Source organism: Choloepus didactylus, chromosome 3 (genome assembly GCF_015220235.1).
Source record: "Choloepus didactylus isolate mChoDid1 chromosome 3, mChoDid1.pri, whole genome shotgun sequence".
NCBI classification, from domain to species: Eukaryota; Metazoa; Chordata; class Mammalia; order Pilosa; family Megalonychidae; genus Choloepus; species Choloepus didactylus.
Genome location: NC_051309.1, coordinates 157,636,818 through 157,643,858, shown reverse-complemented (window position 1 = coordinate 157,643,858; position 7,041 = coordinate 157,636,818).

The following is a 7,041-nucleotide window of genomic DNA, read 5'->3' as shown; positions in this document are numbered from 1 at the left end:
CACAGTGGCTTTCAGATGAGGATTCCTTACGAATATTAGCATTGCTGTTTTTCTTCCATAACAAACACGGATGCAAACAGGACCATTAAATAAGTCTGGCAGTATGAAGTATTAATTTTGAGAAACTACTTATTCCCAGTTTACTTCTATGGCAATATTCAAGTTGCAGCTCTCTGTTAGGGAACACGTGTCAGAGAAACTAACTGAATAGATTGTTTGGAGAAGTATGGCAATGTTATACCCTTATTGGCCAAGTCTCTCTGCTTGCAAATAAACTTTTCTGAATATGGGTATATATTTTGTTATGGCTGCTTCTGCTTCCAGAGAAGTAAAACTTAAACAAAATAGCCAAAAGAAGAGCAGTAATCTTGAACTGGAATTAAATAGACAGGTCAACCAAAGAGACTGTAATAAGGAGCTTGTGACACTAGTGATGATGATGGGAAGATGTTGCTTGGTTGGCCCAGGAGTTCAATGGGACTGGATATGGATATGGGAAGAGCAAGGTGACATAACAATGGACAGGGTGACAAATGATGATGGGTTCATTTAATGGGCTAAGTGAAAATGGGCTAAGTGTCTTAATTGTGACACAAGTAGAATTCCACCCTTATCTCTTGATCCAGTCCCCAAACATAGGCCTTAGGTAAATAACCAAAGTGGATCATATTTAAGCCCAAAATTTTGCTTTGCCTGGTTAGTACTTATAGTCACTAACAGTATTTATCTTTCCATGTGTGGATATTTTTTCTCCTCCCAGATTCTAAGCATTTTGAGGAGAATAACCTGCTTTTATACACCTTTGTTTCCCCAATAAGGCCTAGAATGGTCTTCAGTAATTACTGATTGATTGATTGGTGGATTGTTGAAAGTTTTCCCAAAGCTAAATTGTGATGAAATCAGTGTTTCCTGGTCCTACTGCCAGATTTCATTGTATAATTGAAAACAGAGAAAAGTATATATGAGGGAAACGTAATAATTTCTTCCTCCCTCCCTCTGTCCTTTCCTCCTTCTGTTCTTGGTTTGTTCTCATTGCAGAAATGAAGGGCTGGGGTTATTTTATTTTTTCCCGAAAGTCTGGTAATCAAACATTACTTTTTCCCTTTATATTTGTCATAACATATTAATATGAATGCTTTTATTGAAATGTAATGCTGTAGAGGGAATAATTAATTAGAAGAAGTACATTAACATAAGATCCTAAGTCAAAACATGTAGAAGTGAACTACCTTAAAAGAAGCTTCTAAGAGGCACAAAGAAACAAATCAAGTAATTTCTTACAATGAAACAATTAAGTATGGTGGTAAGTCTTCACATATATCCATGGGAGGTTTTGAAGATAGGTGCAAAATGTGAGCTCACCTCCAGGATGATATCACAGTGCTTTGTGAGATAAATGTAACAGACCCTCCACATGATTGCTGGGTTTGATATGTATGTATGGATTTTGTCTTTACCAAAAGTTGATAACATAGTGAGTTCAACCAGATAATGAGCAAACGTACCCACAAATATGACTGCAGTATATTAGACTCATAATCAGAAATAAGTGTTTGAAAACAAAATGAGAATAAATATTATCATTAATTTGGCAGTGGCATTATGAAAGGCAACACAGAATCCTAGTTTGGTGTAATTTAAGTCAGTGTAACATTGATTAAGTTTTTTTTTTTTTATGGATGGATAAATTTAAATAAATTCCGAATCCCTCCTTCCTACCTTTTTCTCTCCCTCATTTGTCTCCTTAGCAGAAACAATCAATGTTGTCTATTATGCCACGAGATATTGGGCCAGTTTGGCCTGTCAGACTTCTAACGAATTGTATTTGTATCCATGGAACACTGTTTTCAAAGCACTTTCATTATATTTTTTTCTTTTGGCTGTAGCAAAAGGTGGCAGTTATCCTTATATCTATTTTTTAAATCAAATATGAACTAAAGCAGTTAATGATTTTTTCCAAATTTTAACCCTCCAATATCTCTTGAATATGTCTCAAGTCTCTTCAATATGAGACATTGGAAAGACCATTAATCAATCAGTGGCTGCTGGGACTTTGACTCAGTTTCTATTACTGGTCCAGCAATCATGACACCGTATCAGTATCTGGTCAAATTATCTTGGACCTTGAACTGTGAACACAGATTAATTTGTGTAGTAAACATTGATTCATGGATACCTATTTAGTTCAGTATACAATCTTGAATCATATTCTAAGATCAAAGGAACCTAAGAATTGCCATATTGGCAATATTGAATCTATGCCTGTATTCTCTTGCTAAGGCACTTTCCAAGGAGGAATATTGTTGCTGTCTTTGAAACCATCCTTAAAATTCAGATGTGTTTCATCTTCAGTAACCATTTAAAAACTTTCCCCTTGCACATATCTCCACAGGAGAAAAGAAGATATTTTGCTTAACCCTGTAATTGCTTGTTATAACAATTTGGAGGTTACTTTTGAAGGACTTTGAATGATAAGCAGAAAGAGCTAAAATTTTGCTGTTCAAAGAGGGGTCTGTGGAACAGCAGTAACAGCATTACCTGAGTGTTTATTAGAAGTGCAGACCCCAGTTCCCATTCCATACCTAGGGAATCAAAATCTGCATTTTAACAAGAACCCCTAAGTCAGGGCATTGAGAAGCACTGGCTTAAGCAAAAAAGTAATAATTGACAGGGCTGGAGACTGGGGACGTGGGTCACACACACAGCCTCTGAGGTTGAAGTAACAAACACAGTCTTTCAGAGTCTCTGCTGGTGATTTGGTTAATGATGGTGGTGTTTGCAGTTTTTTGGTACTAGAGAATGACACTGGGCTGCTGAGCTAAATGAGTAAAGCCTATCTTCAGGAAACAAATGGGCATCTTAAAATGATTTACTGTTAAAGCTTCTGTTTGGTCTTTCATATTAAATTTACTCATAGTTACCAAATAATGGCCGATATTTATTTAGCATGAACTCAGTGCCGAGCATTGTGCCAGACCCTTTTCATGAATCATCTCATTTAATCAATTCTCAGAGCCAGTCTATGAGGAAGGTGCTTCTGTTATTGCCCCGCCTGGGAAATAAGGGCCTAAAGAGGTCAGAAAATGTGTTTGTGGCGACACAGCTGAGCAGGGCCAAGGAGTGATGGAGCACGGATCACCCAGGTCTGTGTGACCACGAGCCTGTGCTCTGCCTTCTCTTTAATTAAATCAGCAGGCCCTCCTTAGAGAAGGCATAATGAAGTAAGCAACTGTGACTCTGCTAATCCAATAAAATCGAAAAAAGGCTGAAGATGAAATTCTGGGTGTTTTTAACCCCTTCTTTGTGAGACAGGAGAGTGTAGTGGTTATGTGCATGGTTTCTAGAGCTGTGCTGTCCAACATGGGAGCCACTTGCCATGTGTGGCTGTGAGCACTTGAAGTGTGGTGGCTGTGACTGAGCATCAGATTTTAAAAATTATTTAATTTTAATTAATTTAACTTCAAAAATCTATATTCATTTCAGTTACTTGGGAACTTCTGAGTATGGAACAATTTAAGTATGTGAGTCTACTTTTGCAACTATAAAATTTATGAAAATACATACCCATTTTTAAGGATTTAGTATGAAAAAAGGATGTAAAATATTTCATTAATAACTTTTATATTGATTACATGTTGAAATGATAGAATTCTGGATGCATTCAGCTATATAAAATATTAAAATTAGTTTCACCTGTCTTTTACATTTTCAATGTGACTACTAGAAAATTTAAAATGATACACGTGGCTCACATTATATTTCTGTGGAAATTTATATTTGTGTAATCTAATTTATAGCTGTATTTCTGGACCATGCTACTCCAGAGCCAGATTGCCTGCTACTACTATTTAACAGTTGTGACAACTCCATGTGCCTTCATTTCCTCATTCATAAAATGGGGTAAAAGTACCTACCTCATACGATTGTTGAGAAGGCTAAATGAGGTTAATATATGTAAAATGCTTGTTTGAAGACAATTCTCCATGGGTCTTTTATGTTTCTGCACATCTCACAAGCAGAAACACTGACTACCTTTTCAAAGATGTTTGTACAGCAAACAGCCTTGGAATCTAGGATAGTTTCTTTCATCAAGTGAAGGTCATGTAGGTTTTTCTACTGTCCATTATAAAAGATTTGGGATGCCTAGGCTCAGATTTCCTCTTTTGTAACTCAGCCTACAGCATGTGTAGATGTCACCTGCTCCTTTCCTTAATACCCTGTGGGAATTTGGGCTCAGGGAAGTAGTTGCTGTTTATGGCCTTTGCTGTGGATAACAAACTGTCCATTGTCCCTGATCCGGGAATCTTATGTCTTCTGCCAGCATCCATAAAACTGTGGTGGGCTATCTTGTTAGCTTGCAGGTAGACTAAAATCTCAGACCTTTCACATTTCTTGATAGTGCTTAGAATAGGTGACTGGCATGTTGCACCAAGTCAGTGTTAGCTATTTTTATTATTGCCTACACTTATTTCTCTTTAGTTTAGCTGAATCATTACTGTCCTGTGCCTTTTATGTCCACTTCCAATTCAGGAGAAATCTTTTTTTCACTCTTGTTTGGACCTTTGACACTCCCTTGGCTCTACCTTGCTGCTTATCCCTCGTGGTTACATTAGGTTGCATGTGGTGAAACTGCTAAAGCTCAATCTTCTAAATAGGCCGAATGAATTTAATTTTCTCTCTTTAAATATTGTTTCTTGTTGCTCCAAAATTCTTCTCTTCCGGGAAAATTTTATAGAACTAAATATAAAGGCACAAGGTGTCAGCCTCATGCCGCTGGTTCCTGTATTTTCTCTCATTGAGTAGAGTATGGCATATGACAAGTGCCAGTCCCCATTAATTTTGTTCACCCAGAATTCTACATGTATACTGCTATTTCTTCACTTGTATACATTCAGAAATGTGCACACATATAATCACAGTGCGTAGTTTCCATGTATGCATAATGAATTTTGACTGTACTCTAAAACTATACCTAGAGTTAAGAATTTTATTGGTTTTGGCCAAAGGCCAATGTAAAAATTCAAAGCAAAGAGGATGTTCTGTGTACTCTTTGGAATTAGTTACAGGATCAAAAGAGAACAAAGCCTAAGGAAATATGTAGTATTTCAGTGTGAATTATATGTAAGAGGTTATCAAGCAAACACATCACCAAAATGTTTTATCTGAACTGTCTAAATTGCCTTCAGCTCTGGTTTTTAAAGTAGCCAATATAAAAAGACATTCTGTTTTGATATTGGCTACTTAAATTGATATTTAATTAAATTAAGTAAAATTAAGCATGCGGTTCCTCAGTTACACTTGCAACTTTTCAAGTGCTCAATGACCATATATGGCTAGTAGACAGTGAAATGGACAGCTTAGAGACAGAACATTTTCATCAGCACAGAAAGTTTATTGGTAAGCCCTGCTCTGAAAAGTACATACATGTTTAGGCCCACTTTGGTGGGCAGTGCTAAAAGTTGCTTCCAAGACATTTTTGATGTAATTCCAGAGGTATTTACAACTCTAAGAAATCTGATTATATCTTGGTGTTAGGATAAAGTTACACAACTTTATTTCTGAAAATTCAATACAACATAGAAATTCATTTTCTATGTTTTCAGAGTCTATATCTTCATTTACATACTCTTATTCATAGTGAATATTCCTTTGCTTTTTTCTCTTATCAGGAGTATCTCACAGTTTTCTGTTATTACTGCATTCTATACAATTTACAGTTAAAAACTGACACCTTTTACTTATGGTACATATTGCTTTAGCCACCAAGTTGAAATTTAGCTTGAATAGATAGGCAAAATTCCAACACACATGAAAATGCTGGACTTGCTTGTGTGACCGTGATGCTGTGACTGAAGATAAAAGCAGCAGGTGCAGTGACAACAGCTCGTAGCCCTGACTGTCATGCACAGATATTTATTCAGTGCTGTGTGTGTGTCCCCATCAACTAAGTATAAGCCTGGAGTTAAGATTTAGGCTCTATCATTGTTTCCTCTTTGGAGGCAGAAGGTTATGTTTCCATAAAGTATGCTCCAGTATTACTATTTTGTCTTTGAATTTAAAACAACTTGTAAACCATGCTTTTGATCCTTGCTCCTCGAAGCGTGGTCCATGTATCGGCAGCATTAGGAGTCACCTGGGAGATTGTCGAGATACAGAGTCTCAGGCCTCGCCCCAGACTTACTGAATCAGGGGTGCCCGGGTGACTGCAGGCACTAGGCAATGAGAAGACCACAGCAAGGCTGATGCCATTTCCTGGGCATGACGGCCCTTTCTTCTGCCCATGGATTGTCCACCTTTTAGGTGTCCAGGATATGGTGTCTACTTGCCAGGTAGGCTACTACAGCAGTCCTCTTGGGACATGGCCCACAGAAGAGACAATTCCAATATTTCTAGCACTTGCAAAACTGGACATTAAGGACCCCGGAGGGAGTGGTAGCACCCTGCAACAGTGCACTTCTTCAGCACAAAGGAAATGATGAATGAAGATCAGATAGTGTTTTAGAAATTTAGAGTAAGAGCTGTAGGAGACATCAGGGGATTCAAGAATGGGCCATACCAAGGTGTGAAGAGCAGAAAATGAAACTTCAGAGGATATATCAGAGAAAATAATAAGGGAACCACAGTAGAGTTGGAGAACCATGGAGAAGAGGAAACTAGGAGACTAGAGAATGGTGATTAAAAGTATCTTTAATAACTATTTAAACACCACAAATTAATGCAACAGAGTAATTAAGGTTCTATCTAAGATTTGCAATTTCAAATCAGCGATCTACATGGATTCTGGGATTAGTAATAGACAACTGTAATAGCTGTTGGAATTGCCAAGAATTTACATTTCTCAGTTTATACATAAGGAAATAGTTCTAGTGCAGTGAGAGACTTACCCAGCTAATTAGCTGGAAACACAAGCCCAGGATCCAAATCTCACAGCCCTTGCCCAGGGCTCGTGCCAGTACACCTGGCATGTGTGGCTTTTGGTAGCTGTAGATCATTGAACAGAGTGTCTATGATAATCTAAATTACTTTATTTGAAGTAGTTTT